This window comes from Megalobrama amblycephala, linkage group LG2, assembly GCF_018812025.1.
Source record: "Megalobrama amblycephala isolate DHTTF-2021 linkage group LG2, ASM1881202v1, whole genome shotgun sequence".
Classification (NCBI taxonomy): Eukaryota; Metazoa; Chordata; class Actinopteri; order Cypriniformes; family Xenocyprididae; genus Megalobrama; species Megalobrama amblycephala.
The window spans coordinates 37100899-37122348 of NC_063045.1; the positions used below are offsets into that span (position 1 = coordinate 37100899).

At 38.4% G+C, this 21450-nt stretch overlaps 1 long non-coding RNA gene across 4 annotated transcripts in view; it reads left to right on the top strand.

Moving 5' to 3' along the window:
• The window catches only part of LOC125257579, a 30187-nt gene that overhangs the window by 1968 nt on the left and 6769 nt on the right, over positions 1-21450 (top strand). For 2 of the 4 annotated variants that reach the window (XR_007182427.1, XR_007182424.1), the window contains exons 1-6: positions 1193-2343; positions 7911-8032; positions 8657-9269; positions 9784-9981; positions 18190-19948; positions 20037-20197. This is a non-coding gene — a long non-coding RNA (uncharacterized LOC125257579). Of the gene's footprint in view, positions 1-1192; positions 2344-7910; positions 8033-8656; positions 9270-9783; positions 9982-18189; positions 19949-20036; positions 20198-21450 lie in introns of those variants that run through there. The other 2 variants (XR_007182425.1, XR_007182428.1) reach the window with 2 other exon arrangements.

Below are 21450 nucleotides of genomic sequence, written 5' to 3' on the forward strand. Positions count from 1 at the left end.
TAAGCCAAGAGAGGTCATCCAATACAGGGATTTTACTGTACATGGAAAGTGTGATGTGAAGCGGTGACAGAAATATGACAAAATATGCACATCCAATAAATGTGTTTGTGTGTGTGTGTATATATATATATATATATATATATATATATATATATATATATATATATATATATATATATATACACACATGTATATATATATGTATATATGTATATATGTATATATATATATATATATATATATATATATACAGTACAGTCCAAAAGTTTGGAACCACTAAGATTTTTAATGTTTTTAGAAGAAGTTTTGTCTGCTCACCAAGGCTACATTTATTTAATTAAAAATACAGTAAAAAACAGTAATATTGTGAAATATTATTACAATTTAAAATAACTGTTTTCTATTTGAATATATTTCACAAAGTAATTTATTCCTGTGATGGCAAAGCTGAATTTTCAGCATCATTACTCCAGTCTTCAGTGTCACATGATCCTTCAGAAATCATTCTAATATGCTGATCTGCTGCTCAAGAAACATTTATGTGTACAATTGTACAAAATATTTGTGTACAGTATTTTTTTCAGGATTATTTGATGAATAGAAAGTTCAAAAGAACAGTGTTTATCTGAAATCTAATCTTTTGTAACATTATAAATGTCTTTACTGCATTATAACTGTCTTTATTTTTGATTGATTTAATGCATCCTTGCTGAATAAAAGTATTCATTTCTTTAATTTCTTTTCAAAAAAATAAAAATAAAAATTCTTACTGACCCCAAACTTTTGAACGGTAGTGTATAATGCTACAGAAGCTTTGTATTTCAGATAAATGCTGTTCTTTTGAACTTTCTATTCATCAAGGAATCCTGAAAAAAAAAAGTACACAACTGTTTTCAACATTGAAAATAATCATAAATGTTTATTGAGCAGCAAATCAGCATATTAGAATGATTTCTGAAGGATCATGTGACACTGAAGACTGGAGTAATGATGCTGAAAATTCAGCTTTGCCATCACAGGAATGAATTACTTTGTGAAATATATTCAAATAGAAAACAGTTATTTTAAATTGTAATAATATTTCACAATATTACTGTTTTTTACTGTATTTTTAATTAAATAAATGTAGCCTTGGTGAGCAGACGAAACTTCTTTTAAAAACATTAAAAATCTTAGTGGTTCCAAACTTTTGGACTGTACTGTAAATAAAAGTCTTCTCTTTGGTAAATGTAGATTGAAACAGAAGATAGATGCTATTTCTTTAGTCTTTTTAAAAAAAAAATCTGTGACATTGATTCACTTAGTGGAAAATTTTTGACATTTAACTGGACTGCTGTTGCTCATGGCCACATCGGTCCACACATGGTCATGTTTCCATGCTGTAAGCATTTATATGCGTTCACCCTATAACACAGTGATAGATGTAAGAACTCATCATACAATTATTTAAAACTCCACCCTTATAACCAGAGCTGCAAAAGCAAAAAAAAAAAAAAAAAAAATCATCCTGGCAGACAGTTTTTATGCTTAGCCAGCGAAGGCCAAATTTTTGTTCTTGGCCTCAAAATTAGGTCAAAATGCATGTCAATCATTATTTTAGTTTGCTAATGCAAGCGTCACTGAATTGTTGCTCAAACTAAGGGTTAGTGATTTGATCATTACAAATTATACAACTTAAGTAGAGGTTCAAATTCAAAATGTAGACTTTTAGTGTACATTAAAAACCACTCTAAATCTAGGAGAACAGTCTAGCTTGGCCAGTCTGTGATGTTTTTTTGGCTTGGTATTTTGTCAAAATCCATAAGTATTTTCCTCTGAACATCTATTTGTAACACTGTTTACTTTGCTTAGAGGGATAGTTCACCCACAAATGAAAATTCTGCCATCATTTACTCACCCTCATGTCCAAACCCATATGACTTTCTTATGCAGAACACAGAAGAAGATATTTTGAAGAACATTGTGTTGCAAACATATTGGACACCATTGACTTTCAATGTACGGTCAAAAAAGACCGAGACATTTATATCATAATATCTTCTTTTGTGTTCCACAGAAGTCATAGTCAAGTTTTTGGAACGATTTTTTTTTTTGGTGAACTATCCCTTTAAGGACTAGCGAGTCAAGCACCATTGTTGTCATTGAGCCAAAAGTGTCTTAACTGCAAAATTCCCTCTAGATATCCAAAGGTGCGGTCCGATACACAGACTCCCGCAGGAAACGTCGACAGCGGTGACGGTGACCCGGGCGGCTTCGCAGGTCCGCGCAGGGAGGCCGGAGTCTGGAGGCAGGGCCCGGGGGCTCGTGGCAGCGCTAGTTCAGACCTCAACAAAGGAAATGGAGGTCAGTGTTGGTCGACTCTGCCCCGGTGCAGGAAGCACGCTTTGGCAGCGGAAAGAAATACAATACTGGACTTGTACAAAGCAACAGCCCGCACGGGAGTCCACGGTGCTAAACCACTCAAACAAACTAGCTCATTCTCGTCCCTATACTGTCAATATTCCTATTGTTCGCTACAGACTTTGACAGGATCAAATAAATATTTGAGGTAGCGATGTGCACCAACTGCTTGTTGCCTGGCGTAACCTTATCATTCAGTCATCGGGCCACATGTATGCGAGCCAGGGGACACGATGTTATGAAGCGTGAGCTATGACCTGTTCGGAGGCCCCACGGATTCACGGAACCAGGACCTGCCGCCCGTGTGATATGTTGAAACAACCTATCGATTGTGGTTTTGTCTTGGTGTATGTGGCTTAACTGTAGTTTTAACTCGTTGTTGCGTCTGTTTACAGCAAGACCGCATGTTATATGTTTACGTGAGGCTTTCTCCTTGTCTCTGCTTTGGCGTGTTGAGAGGCGCTTTCATGTTTCCACTTAAAATGGCCTCTCACTCGATTGGCTTTGAACTCACATGCAGGTCTAAGTAAAATACACAGGCTGCCACAGTCTGTAGACTAGCGCTCCAGATGTCACTGTGTGTAACAATACATGCATATTGCAGGATAACGCACCACTTGATCCATACCATAAGTATAATGGGCCCTGCTTTTTAATGGGATTAATGTCATGTGTTTGACAGGACAGAGTGATTTTACTCATGAAAACATGCAAACTCAAATGGCAGTTGGCAGAATACAAGAAACACACTGAACACCTTGACAGTCTCCACCAAAAAAGGGCCGTGACTGTAACAGTACAACAGTAAGATGCTCATACCGTGGTACCATATGATTACCAAATTCATTGGCTTGGTTTTTACAAGGTACAAAAAATAAGTTTTTCCATAATTTTACACTAAACAAAAAAATGTGCCATGGATTTTTTTAACATCTACAATATTAACAGCATAGTATTCTTTTGAAATACCATATACATGAATATCAGTACCATGGGATTTATCAAAATATCTCATCGCAGGGCACTACCATGGTATTTAGACATGCACCATGGTAATCTTGGAAGTACTTTGAGTACCATGTAAATTCAGTAGAGTGGTATATGCATCAAAGTACCATCTGATACCATCACTGTACCGTCGTACAGCCAGGGTCATTTTTGTGAGGGAATATTATTTTTGTAAGGATAGTGTGCAAAAACAAGTGTGTGTGTGTGTGTGTGTGTGTGTGTGTGTGTGGTCCATAATTTATCTAAAACAAGGGCATTAATTTGATAAGTCATAAGAGTTAATTCTTAATTTGTAGCTACATCATCTATTTCCCCCCTACATGTCATGTGGTGGGGCTCATTAGTCTGTTTCTAAACAGTTTTTTTTTCTTCAGAGCACAGATTTTACATTGCAGATTGAATGGAAAAGAGTGAGCGGTACTTTCTTCAAAATTTTTCTTTTTGTGTTTTACAGAAGAAAAAAAGAAAGCTGAGTAAATAATGATAATAGCTGTACTGTCCCTTTAAGATGTCACTCTTATATATGGATAGGTATTTACATTGTAGAACATTACTGTGGTTAGAATGATTAAGATATGAAATAGATTCATTAATGTAAAATAAGTGAGCGTAGTTCATGTAGTTCCACCCAGCTTCAGAGTTTTGCGAAGTCCCGCGGAATTGGGCTACTTTTACACTGTTGCTGCGGGTTGTTTTTCATGTCCATGGGTTGAAGTGACCCCAAATAACATGATATTTAACCTCTGGAATGCTAATTTTACTATGAGAACCCTGACAAAAACACAGATTTGACCCCCGGAATGCGATTTTTACCAGGGGAGCCCACTTCCTTTAGTTACTGTTGCTATGTCCGACAAGCCATGCTGCTCTCACGCCACACATCATGTTCTCACAGTGAAAAATACATTGCGGAGCAAAGAGGACACTGACAACGTATCGACAGACAAGACTTTTGATATGAAACAAAGTCTCAAAATTAAAATTTTGTAATTTTTAAAGAAATTTAAACAATAAATACCATTTTGTGGCTCTTTAATGTGCCGTGACAGATCGCTGTAGCACCTCAGATCAAGCGGCTCATGAGCCGATCATCTCTTCTTACTAAGTTAGTTAATTTATATCATCAAATAAACATGAATGAACCACATGAAACATATCAGTAGGCCTACACATCATTTTTCAAGTTCAAGTCCACCAATGTTAATCAACTAACTCCCCTGACTGCTTTGTCGGACAAAATGGCGGATTGGAGAAGGGTCAATTGGGCGGGTTTTGTTGTGAAAACCTACAACAACCCTGCCCAGCTTTTACCTCAGCTGACACATTTGTGCACAAGCCATGGTTGGACCTCCCGTGGAGATTTATGTATCGTTGCTAAAAAATACACTTTAAGATATCTGATATAACTGATGGCCACTTAGCTCTTTGCATTCCAAACGGCCTGTGAAGGCTTTTCTTTTCTGTTTTGAAAAGGCTCGTGACATCTTCGATTGAGCTCTCCATTTAGATTTAGAGGTGCTACAATCTGCTTACCATCCTGACCACACCTGAGCAACGGCAGAAAACGGTCATATATTTGCGTGTTTATCAGTAGCGCGCTCTCCAGTTAGCGTTGTTGGCGCGAACAAGCGCGTGTTGAAATTGAAAGGCGTCAGCGCATGAACGCTTGTTTATTTTCTGAATTGGCTGAATAATGCAATATTGTGCTGGACTGTTAACGTTTTTGAAAAGTGTCAGTGAGTTACAACTCTTCTGCAAACCGATACTGAAGTATGTGATGACACGCAACGTCTAAACGCATCCCGGCCTTCCTGCAGGTGTCGCCACACTTTTCCAAAAATTAATTGCAGAGCTCAATCCACCGTATGCCTGTGGCAACATAACCGTTTTTACATGGCAACTGCTCTGCGTCCTCTGGAGTGTACACATGCTGTGAATGCAACAAGACTGGCTGGAGGCTCCATACTTGACTTCATATTGTATATAGATAGATAAACAAATAGCGGAGTGATTGATTGCTCATTAAAAGAGGTTCCAGTGAATGACAGGCCCAGCTGTTGACAGCTGCAAGGGGATGTGAAGGAGGGCAGCAGATGAGGGCATGGGGCTCAGGATTTGAAAAGGAGGAAAACGGGCCCAGCGGTGCAGATCCTCTTGGGCCAGCCCTGTGTGTTTGTGTTGGCTCACGACCAGCCTCCCATTTCTCCTTCTGATATACAGCTTTCAGGACTATTTACAGCCCTGGTTCGTGCAAGCACCAAATCCTTTCTCTTTTTTCTCTCTCTCACTCCTTACCCTCATTTCTTGTCAGAGGGGCAGTGTTATATATGGCATTGTTTGTTGAAACTTCAACCTCGATTCATTGGTTTCGCTCAATGAAGGGAGAATAATCACGGTATCCCCAGGCAAGACTTGGCTGATGATGAACTGAGATGTTCAGGGGATAGTTCATCCAGAAATTAAACTTCTTGTCATCATTTATGCACCCTTGTGTCATTGCTGTTATTTCTAGGTACTTCAAAAAATAAATATATTTCTGATATTTCTTTCCCAGTTCATTTTTTCATATAATGACATTCGTAGTGACCACGTCTGTCAGCTTCAAAAAGAAAAAAAAAAAAAAAAAAAAAAAAAACAAGAACCAAGAAGTTGTTCATGTTACTTCTGCACTATATTCCAAGTCTTCTGAAGTCATCATTATGTGAGAAATTGACCACACTGAAGTAGTTATTTAATGAAAATCTTCCCATCCACTGCAGCTCTTAAATCTCAATCTCCAGTTGGGATTTTCAAACTGGTGTACCTGAAACACAAAATAAATTATTAAAATGTCAAAGCAGCTTCTTTTCCATCACAACAGAAATGCTTGCTGATCAGTAGGTGTCAAATTCAGCTGCAATTTTGCTTGGTTTATTAAAAAAAAAAAAAAAAAAAATGTGGTGCATGATACTACTGTGAAAAGATTGGAAATATAGTGTACGTGTTATATGAATTACTTTTATGGTGCTTTAAAGGTGCCCTAGATTATGTTTTTAAAAGATGTAATATAAGTCTAAGGTGTCCCCTGAATGTGTCTGTGAAGTTTCAGCTCAAAATACCCCATAGATTTCTTTAGATTTTGGGGCATCATTATAAACGTGCCGATTTTATGCTGCGGCCCCTTTAAATCCCGTGCTCTCCGCCCACAGAGCTCACGCTTGCCTTAAACAGTGCCTTAACAAAGTTTACACAGCTAATATAACCCTCAAAATGGATCTTGACAAAGTGTTCGTCATGCATGCGGCATGCATGCGTCGGATTATGTGAGTATTGTATACTGTTATATTGTTTACATTGATTCTGAATGAGTTTGAGGCTGTGCTGCGTGGCTAAAGCTAACATTACACACTGTTGGAGAGATTTATAAAGAATGAAGTTGTGTTTATGAATTATACAGACTGCAAGTGTTTAAAAATGAAAATAGCGACGGCTCTTGTCTCCGTGAATACAGTAAGAAACGATGGTAACTTTAACCACATTTAACAGTAAATTAGCAACATACTAACGAAACATTTAGAAAGACAATTTACAAATATCACTAAAAATATCGTGATATCATGGATCATGTCAGTTATTATTGCTCCATCTGCCATTTTTCGCTGTTGTTCTTGCTTGCTTACCTAGTTTGTTGATTCAGCTGTGCAGATCCAGACGTTCTGCCCTTGTCTAATGCCTTTCATAATGATAATGTTGGGAACGTGGGCTGGCATATGCAAATATTGGGGGCGTACAACCCGACTGTTACGTAACAGTCAGTGTTATGTTGAGATTCGCCTGTTTTCCAGAGGTCTTTTAAACAAATGAGATTTATATAAGAAGGAGGAAACAATGGAGTTTGAGACTCACTGTATGTCATTTCCATGTACTGAACTCTTGTTAATTAACTATGCCAAGATAAATTCAATTTTTCATTCGAGGGCACCTTTAAAGGTATTTTTCTCCATTTGTGTTTGTTTGAAATAGAAGGTTTTTCAAAAATGATCTTTTTAGGTTTGGAGTGACATGATGGTGGTAAATAATGACATCATTTTTATTTTTAGATGCATTGCAGTTAACCTTGCCAATTAACTCTTGAGAGAATCCCTTGGACTATCTTTCCATCCACTCCGTTGATTTTCGTTTTCTTTCTGAGATGGAGTTACATCATAGACACATGCAGGCTCTATAGTCAATGCATGCAATCATCAAACAAATCTCTGCAGTTTTTTATTTAAACTGTTCACTGTCTTTTTTTCTCATCCCAACACATTCCTGTAGGGTTATTTAGTTGATTTCTCCAAACATCTTGGCACTGTCTTGCAGGCAACAGCATATATTTGTTGCTCCCAAGCAAACGTATACAGCGAGATCTCATGTCAGCTCACTGGTTGGCAGTGCACTGAATGCTCCCTGAAAGCAGTTGCTCATTTCCCATACGTATCTGCCTACATGTCATTTTAATGCATTTGTGTATGTGGTTTCAGGGCTTTTGGAGAGAGCGGTGAAGGGGAGGAGGTGCAGGATGGAGACATTCTTCTTCTGTGCGCTCATCTAAACAGATTGAGTTAAAAGCTGTGCTGAGCGGCGCGGCCGAGCTCCTTTGGTGGTACGTATCTGACTCTGCTCGGAGCTGGGCTTGAGTTTCCTATGGATGTCAAGGTGTGTTAAGCTTTCCCTGCAACTCGAGTTTCTTGGGCCGTGGTGGGCCATCAGTCACTGTGGACCACCTCCCACTCCAACCCTGGATCTGATCCACACGCTGCTGAGCTCTGGGAGTCCCAAACCTTTCACCTTCTATTGTCCATTTTCATGACTCTCTTTATGTAATGTTTCAATAGCTGACCATGGTTCCAATCCATCTCTCCACCTACAAATATATATGTGTCAAACTGATTCATGTAAGATATATGGACATGGTTTTAGCTTTTTGCAATTACACTCTTAAAAATACAGGGTTCCATGTTGCGCTCATGGGGATTGGGGACTTGGGGATACTTTCCTGTCCTTTCTTTAAATAAAATTACATTGTTTAATTAATTTTAAATGTTTGTATTTATAAAGTACTTTAAACAAATGTTTCTGAATAGTTGGAAGTTCTTCACTGAAAATCTTACCCACTGCTACAGGTCTTGAATTCTTTAATAAACCTAAGATGCTTCAAAGACCCATGAAGAACCTTTATTTTTAACCTTTCCTCCTTTTCTTTTTTGTACCTTCCTATAACTTCCAGGTTTTACTGAATCATACGGTCTTGACCGCCACTTCACTCAGGAGTCACTTCTGTGGAGTTTTCCAGCTGTATTGGCTCTGCGACTTTATTTAGTGGTTCTTTCATTCAACAGAACCCCCGTGTTTCCGTGTGCTGCCTGGACGTCCAAGTAAAGCCACGAGTCAAAGGAGGTGTGTTTGTTCCAGGTAACCACAGGATAGTGTGGGTCGGAAGAATCCTGTTTACTGTTGAAAGCCACACTGCTGCAGCTGCTCACTGGGAACAAGCGGCAAATCCAGGGAAGCCAAGCGCTTACTCACTGGTTGGACGACACAATAGTCTTGGCACTTGACATAAGAATGCGAAAGGATCTTGATTCTCCAGCGCATTGTCTGGAGAGACCTCTGCACACTGTAATGAAGTATGAATTCCTCTGTTTATGATGGATTCACTCAGCCATCCTGGAAATCAAAAGAAGGATGTGAGGATCAGTTCATGCTCGCGCTGAGTGTCGGTGTGTTAAAGGTTCAGATTATATTTACACTGCAGACCTCATTCAGTGACAGGAAGGCTGGAAGTGTTTAGCTGGTAGAAGGATCCTGAATCCAATTCAGTTTTGTCACTCAATGTAAAGGTCAGTGCTTTTGACATGATTACAACCATATTCATCAGGTCTCATGACATCATTCTTGTTTACCGTGACCTTCCTGCCCTTTCCACTTCCACCAGCTATTTAGATTAACGCCGAATGACAACAGATCTTATAGCGATCTTTGCCGTAACAACTAACAGAACTTGACTTGCAAATGGTGGTCGACCCACATGGGCTTTTCATAGACATAATTGCTGAAACTAAATGAAGACTTATTTGACACAGATTCATTCAAGAATATTCAAGAAAAAAACTGGCAGATTTCTATATTCATATATACAGTACAAAATATATTCCATATATTTTGTAAAAACAAACCTCACCAGCTACCATTTGGGTACCAGTTGGCTCCCTTTTAATTCACAAGTATGAATTTGAATTGGCCAGGAATTTGACAATGTGAATTTATTTCTTCTTTGTCTTGAAAAACTTTTCTAGTTCAAAATTACACTCATATGAATGAATGTCATTTCATTTTAATGCTGCTTTCTTACAGGATCATCACTAATGAATGGTGGGACTACTTCTTGGGGACGAACACGCCACCCTCCACTCCCCCCAAACAACAAGTCCAATGGAGAATAAGGGGCAACATAAATTGCCAGCAAGACCATGATTCCTTACATTTGAACTCAAATGGCAATTCTGCTTCCTGTTTGCTACTTCCATACAATTCTGATGGCTTAAAGCACTGGTAAGTGTAGTTTGATGGTTCATGGTGCATGATTAAATGTGTTCATTTAAAATTAATACATGTCTTAAATTAACATGTTAAATTGTCAGCCCTGGTCTAAATGATGTTTTATTAACAAAGTTCAGGAGGAGCACGTTCAGATAATTAAACTAATTAACATGGGAGGGGCACATTCAGTCAATCAACTCAATTATCGAGATAGGAGGTATATATATGACAGACTTACCTCTGTTATATGACAGTTTTCCAGCATCCCTCCACCACCTCATTTCCTCACTTCTAACTATTCCTATCCCAACCTGCTCTGGGTTCGGGTCAAATTCCGAGGTCGGAGCCCTCCCCTTGGACAGCATGCCAAATACGCATAACATTTACACTATTTAGTTATATGTTAGTGTGAACTTGTGAAACACTTATTTTACAATAAGTCATTGGAGTCTAGTTATAATTGTAGTAATGCTGTGGTAATGAAGTGCATTATTAAAGGGGCTATAGTATGGTGGCCGAGAGAGCTCAATACGCTGAAAATGAAGAAAACACATGCAAATAGAAAAAACACCAGCAAATAAAGAAAACATCTTCATCAGTTTGACAACACATGCGCTGCAAAAGTTCACAACATGAGCAAATACAGAAACGTGCTGCAAAAGTTCACAACACATGCAAATACAGAAACGCACTGCAAAAGTTCACGACACATGCAAATACAGAAACGCGCTGCAAAAGTTCACGACACGGGCAAATACAGAAACGCGCTGCAAAAGTTCACAACACATGCAAATACAGAAACATGCTGCAAAAGTTCACAACACAGGCAAATACAGAAACGCGCTGCAAAAGTTCACGACACGGGCAAATACAGAAACGCGCTGCAAAAGTTCACAACACGGGCAAATACAGAAATGCGCTGCAAAAGTTCACAACACGAGCAAATACAGAAATGCGCTGCAAAAGTTCACAACACATGCAAATACAGAAACATGCTGCAAAAGTTCACAACACAGGCAAATACAGAAACGCGCTGCAAAAGTTCACGACACGGGCAAATACAGAAACGCGCTGCAAAAGTTCACAACACGGGCAAATACAGAAATGCGCTGCAAAAGTTCACAACACGAGCAAATACAGAAATGCGCTGCAAAAGTTCACAACACATGGAAATACAGAAACATGCTGCAAAAGTTCACAACACTAGCAAATACAGAAACGCGCTGCAAAAGTTCACAACACATGCAAATACAGAAACGCGCTGCAAAAGTTCACGACACGGGCAAATACAGAAACGCGCTGCAAAAGTTCACAACACGAGCAATACAGAAACGCGCTGCAAAAGTTCACAACACGAGCAAATACAGAAACGCACTGCAAAAGTTCACAACACGAGCAAATACAGAAAGGCGCTGCAAAAGTTCACAATATGAGCAAATACAGAAACGCGCTGCAAATGTTCATAACACATGCATATACAGAAACGCACTGCAAAAGTTCACGACACGGGCAAATACAGAAACGCGCTGCAAAAGTTCACAACACATGCAAATACAGAAACATGCTGCAAAAGTTCACAACACGGGCAAATACAGAAACGCGCTGCAAAAGTTCACGACACGGGCAAATACAGAAACGCGCTGCAAAAGTTCACAACACGGGCAAATACAGAAATGCGCTGCAAAAGTTCACAACACGAGCAAATACAGAAATGCGCTGCAAAAGTTCACAACACATGGAAATACAGAAACATGCTGCAAAAGTTCACAACACGAGCAAATACAGAAACGCGCTGCAAAAGTTCACAACACATGCAAATACAGAAACGCGCTGCAAAAGTTCACAACACGGGCAAATACAGAAACGCGCTGCAAAAGTTCACAACACGAGCAAATACAGAAACGCGCTGCAAAAGTTCACAACACGGGCAAATACAGAAATGCGCTGCAAAAGTTCACAACACGAGCAAATACAGAAATGCGCTGCAAAAGTTCACAACACATGGAAATACAGAAACATGCTGCAAATGTTCACAACACATGCAAATACAGAAACGCGCTGCAAAAGTTCACAACACATGCAAATACAGAAATGCGCTGCAAAAGTTCACAACATGAGCAAATACAGAAACGCGCTGCAAAAGTTCACGACACGGGCAAATACAGAAACGCGCTGCAAAAGTTCACAACACGAGCAAATACAGAAACGCGCTGCAAAAGTTCACAACACGGGCAAATACAGAAATGCGCTGCAAAAGTTCACAACACGAGCAAATACAGAAATGCGCTGCAAAAGTTCACAACACATGGAAATACAGAAACATGCTGCAAAAGTTCACAACACGAGCAAATACAGAAACGCGCTGCAAAAGTTCACAACACATGCAAATACAGAAACGCGCTGCAAAAGTTCACAACACGAGCAAATACAGAAACGCGCTGCAAAAGTTCACAACACGGGCAAATACAGAAATGCGCTGCAAAAGTTCACAACACGAGCAAATACAGAAATGCGCTGCAAAAGTTCACAACACATGGAAATACAGAAACATGCTGCAAATGTTCACAACACATGCAAATACAGAAACGCGCTGCAAAAGTTCACAACACATGCAAATACAGAAACGCGCTGCAAAAGTTCACAACACGGGCAAATACAAAAATGCGCTGCAAAAGTTCACAACACATGCAAATACAGAAACGCACTGCAAAAGTTCACGACACGGGCAAATACAGAAACGCGCTGCAAAAGTTCACAACACGAGCAATACAGAAACGCGCTGCAAAAGTTCACAACACGAGCAAATACAGAAACGCACTGCAAAAGTTCACAACACGAGCAAATACAGAAAGGCGCTGCAAAAGTTCACAATATGAGCAAATACAGAAACGCGCTGCAAATGTTCATAACACATGCATATACAGAAACGCACTGCAAAAGTTCACAACATGAGCAAATACAGAAACGCACTGCAAAAGTTCACAACATGAGCAAATACAGAAACGCGCTGCAAAAGTTCACAACACGAGCAAATACAGAAAGGCGCTGCAAAAGTTCACAACACATGCAAATACATGCAAATGCAAATATGCCTGCTCATAATGCACATACGATCAGGATGTTAAGATAAACAAAACTCACCTTTCAGGTGCACACCACTGAAGAGTAAACACTGAACAATAAGCGGTCCCAGCCAGGTTCGTCACTTGTTGGTGTTCCCTTATAACATTTTCGTTGTGGTCTGTGCCAGACCCAGGCCAGGAGAAACAATTTGGGGGGTATTATGTTGTGTTAAAATATTATTAATAAATTATTAATAATAAATAATATATTTTTTTAATAATTTACTTGATTTTATGTCTCAAATCCCAGTAAATTATTTACTGCAAAGTGAATAAGGAGTTAGCTAATCTTATTACAGCGCGTCGGTTATGCGTGATGCGCTATAAATTAGGGGAGAGCGGGGCAAGTAACACTTTTTGACTTTCTCAGTTTGTGTAAATTCACTTGAGGTTCAGAGTATTTATTTTTTCCCACATTAATTTCACACATGTCCAGTACAATTATGTGGTTTTGTTTCATTAATACAGTGTATACCTTTTTCTTGATTTTCCCCGAAAGACTAGAAGTGAAATGTGACAACATGCCCCATAGGTGGGCCACGAACATGTGAGGGGCACATTGTAACATGACCATACAACAGCTTAAAAAGTTATCTGATCTAATCAAAAAAAATATATACAAGTATAACAAATATACAATATTTTGTCGATAAAATACAATTATTAACCTTTTCATTATAAAATAATGGCATTTTTTAATAATTAAAAATATTATAATTATAATTATTTTTTAATTATATAATAATTATTTTGAAACAATTTTTTCGTTTGACAACAAACACACCGCAAAACACAGCTATACCTCATAGTTCAAAACTATAATAATTAATAATTTCTGAACAATGACTCTCAGTCTTTATTCACCTTTTTCTCATGGTTTATCAATAGAATTCATAAAAGTATAGAATAGAATAGCATAGTTCCCATAGGGGCACATTGTAACACAGTGTTACAACATGCCCCATCTGCGCAACTGCGATTTAAACCCAGCTCGTCTCTTCGGCTGGTTAGATCAGCATTAAAGAACTACCTCAACTGTTAACAGATATAAGATTAAAATAATATCAGATTTGTCTCATTTTAAATAAACACAAAAAATAGTTTTTGTATTTGCATGTGTTGTGAACATTTGCAGCGCGTTTTTGTATTTGCACGTGTTGTGAACTTTTGCAGCGCATTTCTGTATTTGCTCGTGTTGTGAACTTTTGCAGCGTGTTTCTGTATTTGCTCGTGGTGTTAACCTTTGCAGCGTGTTTCTGTATTTGCTCGTGGTGTTAACCTTTGCAGCGTGTTTCTGTATTTGCTCGTGTTGTGAACTTTTGCAGCGTGTTTCTGTATTTGCTCGTGTTGTGAACTTTTGCAGAGCGTTTTTGTATTTGCATGTGTTGTGAACATGCAGCGCATGTGTTGTCAAACTGATGAAGATGTTTTCTTTATTTGCTGGTGTTTTTTCTATTTGCATGTGTTTTCTTCATTTGCAGCGTGTTGAGCTCTCTCGGCCACCATACTATATGTAGAATTCAGAAACCCGTGTTATTAGCGACACCGATGGTCGTAAGGTGAACTGCAGCCAGCAACTTTTTGCTTGTGTTTGCACTTGTGCACACATAACATAAAAGACATTGAACGTAATTAAATGATCTGATATAATCATGGCAAAGTTTTTTTTCGTTCTTCTTCACTTAGAAGTAAAAAAATTGGAAATACCTTTGCAGCGATATACTTTTAACAAACATCCTAATGTCGTCCATGCTGCTGAGAGCGACGTTTAGATGAATATGTAAATGTGCTGCGCACTTTCCTCTCAATAACAAAATAAACACACAACAAAAATGACAGTGGTGAGAAAGCAGCAGTTAAGAAAGCATCTTATCATTCACCGGCATCATGTCGACAGATGACATAATTAAAATTACACTCTTACGATAGTTTGATTATAAAGTATAAAGTATGTTTTCTGTTTAAACATATTTTAAACTAATTTATTCCTGTGATCAAAGCTGAATTTTCAGCATCATTACTCCAGTCTTCAGTGTCACATGATCCTTCAGAAGTCATTCTAATATGCTGATTTGATGTTCAATTATTATCAGTTATTGAGTCATTATAGTCATTATTGGTGATCAATTATTAAAAAAGTTTTTTAATTATATTTGAAATAGAAATCTTTTTTAACATCATATTGTCTTTACTGTCACTGTTCAATTATTTAATGCATCCTTCCATAATAATATAGTAAACCTTACTTACCCCAAAATTTTGAATGGTAGTGTATAATGGTTTACTCCACCAAAAAAAAAAAAAAAAAAAAAAAAGCAGTACAACATTTTTCAACATTGAAAAAAAAATTTCTTTAAGAAATGTTTCTTGAGCAGCAAATGCTACAGTACACTTAATATTATATATATATATATATATATATATATATATATATATATATATATATATATATATATGCCCTGTATCCCCTGGGGTCACCGTGATTTTGCCAAGTAAGACCTTCCTGGATAAACCTAACCCTATTCATAACTTATCCCTAAAATCAGAGGGAAATGATATAGGTGAAAGTATATCTGAGACTATAGACTATTTAGATCTATCTATGTCAGACTATAGTTTGAATTAATCCATTTTCTTTGCATGGCACCTTGACATTACAGTACAGAATGGCTCTTTCAGCATTATCTTGAACATCAGCATTTGTTTCATGTGTCGTTGAACGGAAGAGAGGCTCTTAGGAACACACGTACCGTAAACGTCACATGCTTATGATTTCCCAGCGAACCCAGGCCAGAGTCCTTCACATAAAAATCCGTCTACAGGCTTTCATACACAACCCAGGAAGTCAGAGAATGTCTCATTTTTTTAATTTTGTTACAAGCTTTTAAGCGGTTAAAACATTAAGATTCTTACTTATAGCCCTTTTAAATAATTAATATTTTTAATATAATAATTTTAATTATATTTAATATTTTGTAGTTGTAGTTACTAACAAATTCTAATTTAAAAATGAGCTTTTTTGTTTTTATGTTTTGTCCCATTAGGTTTGGTTAGGCATTTTCAATTTGGAATCACTATGGGACATCCGTGTGACCTCTATTAATTAGCCAATGCAATCAATGACTATATAATATGCTGTCAAACACTTCTGAGGTGAGATTAGTTGACCAATTTGTGGACATGAGCGGCACAGACAGTAGCTGAGGTTTGAAGCAGAACCGCACCTTGAAAGCGAGTCCCTGGTTCATGCCAGGCAACTGCGTGGTTCGGGTGTTTTGTGTGAACATTGATGTGATGTGATGTGAATGAGAGATGAAGTCCAGTCCACCCGTCCAACTTCCTGAACACAAATAAGCACCTCACTTCCACGTTTGCCTTGCCTGTTAGTGTCCAGCAGTACACAACCCAATTACAACCACCATGGCTTTAATTGTGTATGCGGTGAGTTTGCGAATAGTAAGTAAAATAACTTTTTGCAAAGAAAAATAAACGACGGGGGATTTTTCCTGGGAGGAAACCTTTAGTTTACTATATGACATGTTTCTTAATAGTGCTAAAGTGTTCTGTGTTCTTTAAATAAACAATGGGGAGTTTTGCATAGAGGGGCATGAAAGAATGCAGGATTTCACTGCTCCTCACACACATGTCAGCAATTTGGCTGCCTTGTGTATTTTGGATGTTAAAAAAAAGCAGCATTTCAAAGTAAACGAAAGAGGGAGAGTCTTATCCGCCTGGCAGCTGCGCTCAGTACTAAATTGCTTTCAGCTGATACTCTGCAGCTCAAACTTGCTTGGGTAATGTCAAGTGATGCATTGCAATACTGAGAAAACAACACAGACAAAAATAAATAAGGGGAGAGAAAATGGTGGAAAGTTCCTATATGCTTATCCTTGGCCTTCACCTCTGAGACCCCTGTTCATGCATTGTCCATCTAGGCCTGAGACAAGAAGTAGACGAAAAGTCAACCTTAGACCAGGACAGGAGTACAGATTGTAAATTTAAATTAAAAGTTTTTTTTTTTTTTTGAAAGAAGTCTCTTTTGCACAGGAAGGTTGTATTTATTTGAACAAAAATACTGTAAAAACAGTAAAATTGGACCTATAGTGACCTATTATTATAATATAAAATTATTGTTTTATGTTTAAACATATTTTAAACTGTAATTTATTCCTGTGATCAAAGCTGAATTTTCAGCATCATTACTCCAGTCTTCAGTGTCATATGCTGATTTGATGTTCAATTATTATCAGTTATTGAGTCATTATAGATTGAGTCATTATTGGTGCTCAATTATTAAAAATGTTTTTTAATAATGTTTGTAATAGAAATCTTTTGTAATATCATATTGTCTTTACTGTCACTGTTCAATTATTTAATGCATCCTTCCTGAATAAAATAATAAACCTTACTTACCCCAAAATTTTGAATGGTAGTGTATAATGGTTTACAGCAAATGCTGCAGTACACTTAATATAGTATATATATATTATATGTATGCCCTGTATCCCCCCTTACTTGATTTTGCCAAGTAAGACGTTCCTGGATAAACCTAACCCTATTCATAACTTATACCTAAAATCAGAGGGAAATGATATAGGTGAATAACACTGATGTAGAAACACCTAACCCTGGTTGTAAGCCTAAACCTGACATAAACTGTAAACTTGTTCCTCAAATCTGATTGGTTAATTGGAATGTTGTTCCAGGATCAACAAAGATGTTGAGCCAGAAAAATGTTGTACTTGGTGAAATCACGTTCACCATGATCTGACAAACCTCAATGGACCACTTTGATGCAAGCCAGGCTTACTTTAGCACTAATATATAATATTATACCACAGACTTTAATTGTCTTGTTAACATATGCTTACGAGAAGTGGGCCCCCTTAATGTAGGTCTATGGGATTCTTTTCCCTGTTTTATCATCCGCCAGGTGATAATCTTAAGTGGTGATGTTCATTGCATAAGTCACCCCTGCCCATAAACAGTAGGCCCATATTACTTCATTATGAGCTCTTCAGAGCTCTGAAATTAAGCTCTTTTGCAATTAGTAATTGTTTTTGCATAATTACAAAGTGGACTACATGTTTTCTTTCAGCTCTGATCTCTCTATATTGTTCATGTTCCTGGATTGCCTCCTACAAAAGACCTTGAAATGTATCATTTGGAGTGAAGCCGCCCACCATGCAACATGCTATTGGAAAATCAGTTTCTCCTTTAAAACAGGCAAGCACTGGTTAGGAAAATGGATTCAGCAAATTTGCACCCTCATTGTTCTACTAACTTCTAGTCTGACTATAGTCTGACACAGAGTGCAAAGTCGTTCCCAGCGTGCTGTTGTTTATACTGTCAGAGCCGAGGAATCTGGAAGCATTTGGTGGGTTAGCTCGCTGGGAGCTATCAGACGATTTCTTTTTAAACTATTTTGATATCAGCTCTGTGGAGAGTTGACTTGCGCCTGAGAAATGAGACCTTCTGGGCTCTAAGGCCTGGCTGCACTGCAAGAATAAACACAACAACAGGATGAAACCACAGCCTGCTGAGGACTTTCAAGAGTGGGAACACGTCACACAGCTGTTAAGTAGTTTCATCATCCATGATTGTGGGTATTACGTACCCACACTGGTGGAATGGGATGGCACTGTGTTTGTGGTGATATCTTGGTTTCAATTATCCAAGCCATAAAGGTCAACGGCAATCAGGATATTGGAAGCCCCTCTGGCCTGTACGGCAATTACGACTGCTTAAATTCGAACTCCGCCACACGCTCAGACATGTAACAGTTCTAAAACGACAACCACCTTCACAGCAAGTCTGTTCCTTGTGACCTATTACCCAAATGTGTTTATTCTAGGAGCCGCCATTATCCTGGCCACGATCCCACTTTAGAGCTAATGGCTGAAATTCTCTGCATAAGTTTTTGTGAAATAATTGATCACATGTGAGTGTACCGGTGCATGTTTCCTCCATTTTGAAGGTGATATCATGCAGTCAGAGTTTTCCTGTGATACTGTGATTGCTTCCCTTCGCCGTGGCCAGGGCAGCGAGATGGAGGCATTACGCCACTGCACTGGAGTGCTCTTATCAAAGTGTGCCGTTATCACTATCACAATCTGCCCTGGACTGTGGCCACATGGACTCAGCAAGTATGCACTGTCTGCCATCAACATTACGTGGCAAGGAAATTTGACTACAATTAAGCTTGAAGGCCTGCAAGATGTTTTCAAGACAAAAATCAAGGGGGAAATTTCGACTAGGTTTTGCAAGGGACGTCCAGCTGTTGCTCTTGTGCATGTGTTGGCTCTTTCAAATGAACACAGTGTTGCTTTATACAAGTAAACTTTCCTCCAAGCCAAAGAAATCATAATTTGATAAATACCTATGAGGACTTCAAAGGGCTTGCTTCAGAAGGAATAACTTCTTTGGTCGAACCGGCAAGTCAAGTTTCTGGCTCTTATGCAGTCCCACTATATTCACTCAGTACTCTGTCCAAACAGTTATTTGAATCCTATTTTTTCGTCCATCTTCATTTGTTCATCTTGCGGGGAATGTTTTGTATACATCTAGTAAAACCACGGAGTACTACAACACAATTTTGACTCTTCTCCAACTCTGAGTGAAGGACCTTCTGCATTAATCTAACTGCTTTATTTTTCGTATTTTGACAAATTTGTGTTTCCAGGAAGTGGCTGAGGTCAGCGCAGCATCTGTTGCTACTTATGTCCAAGATGCATGCGTTGCTTTGTGTTGGTTGCCAGGGAAACCATGTCTGCACAATCACCTCTGAATGGTCACATCTTCAAAGACCTCATGAGACTGTCAAGCTGGATGATTCTGACCAAACTGCAATACTAAGGGTATGTTAATGGAACTGTCCAGTTTGCATATTTACTAATAAAGGGATAAAATTCATTCAAAACCTGCGTGTATTATTTTCTATTGCAGAACTCAAAAGAAAACGTTCAGAGGAATGAGTGTTGTTTTGGACCCCACTGACTTAAGTTGTATGTAAAAAAAGACACTCAAGCATCCTTCAATGTATCTCTTTTTGTGCTCCACGGATGAAGGAAAGTCATTGTTTGGAACAACATGAGGCTGAATAAATGGTGATTGAATTTTCATTTTATGGTAAAATGTCCCTTCCTTAGAAATCTTGTTTTACCAAAAAATGGGTCAAAAACACATCATGAATGAAAAAAGAAAACATGACATAAAATTATGAAATAGGAAATCCAAGAAGATGACAGACATTTAAAAAAGCGCCTATGGATGATCTGTACTACATGAAAATGTCACAAAAAATTTTCAGAGTCTAGACAAACATTTAAACATGTTTTCTTGTGAGAAACCTCTGTGGGAAATGAATACAGGATTTTTTTTTTAAAAAATTGATAAGGTAAGCATTGCTTTTTTACTTGTATATATCCAATCCCACTTATAATGAAGTAGAGACCCTAAGTATTCACATGTCCTGGTTGTATTAACCATTTTTTATAGAGGATCATTTTGTCAAATGGCTCTATCGACAGGCTAATGAATTCGAGATCTGTGCTTGACAACACTGGCTCATTAATTAGCTTATTACTTAACACTTAGCTTATTAATTTACTTTTTGGCAGGATCCACAAGCTGTGCTTTCGTCTTTCCACTCTTGAACTGCAATGTATGCACTTCCACACAGGAAACCCTTCTGGGCTCTGCCAATACTGTCACCAAGGGAACATCTCCAAAACCAATTTATCAGTTTTGGCAGCTAGGTTTGTCTCAAGGATGTACATCTGTGGTTTCCTACTGGCACAGTCCCTTCTGTATCCTGATGAAGGCCAATGAACTAATGAATCAATTTTACAGGCATTCCATTGATTAGTACAGCTCAATTGAAAGATGCTTTTGGATCAACCAACAGAATCTGATCTGGGTTCTTCTCTGGAAGGAGAACCCACATTCAGGAAGATGCTAACATTAGGTTTGCATACTAGGGGCGGACGTGTTGTGCTAAAAGGGCATTCTCCTTGTTGTGAGAGGACCACCCCTACACTAGTTTCCCCCAAAACTCAACCAGATGTGTAATGAGCTTCGCTGCGCTTGTAGTAGTAATTATTTTCACCTGTCCTATGACAGTCTCCCGTGTAGATGCTAATATGTGCAGCCCCACCGCGGCCCTCTTTTGCTCCTCAGAGACACCATGAACCTTGCAAACTTAGCCCTCATTTCCGCGTGGTCATTGGCCCAGAGCTACACCTCTTTTGTAGACAAGCTGAGAAAAGTCTGTCACCAATGTGAGCTCAGTCCTGCCAAGTGCCTACATCAGATTCTTTTTTCGGACTCTCCCCCAAAATCAGTTCTTTAAAATCTGGAA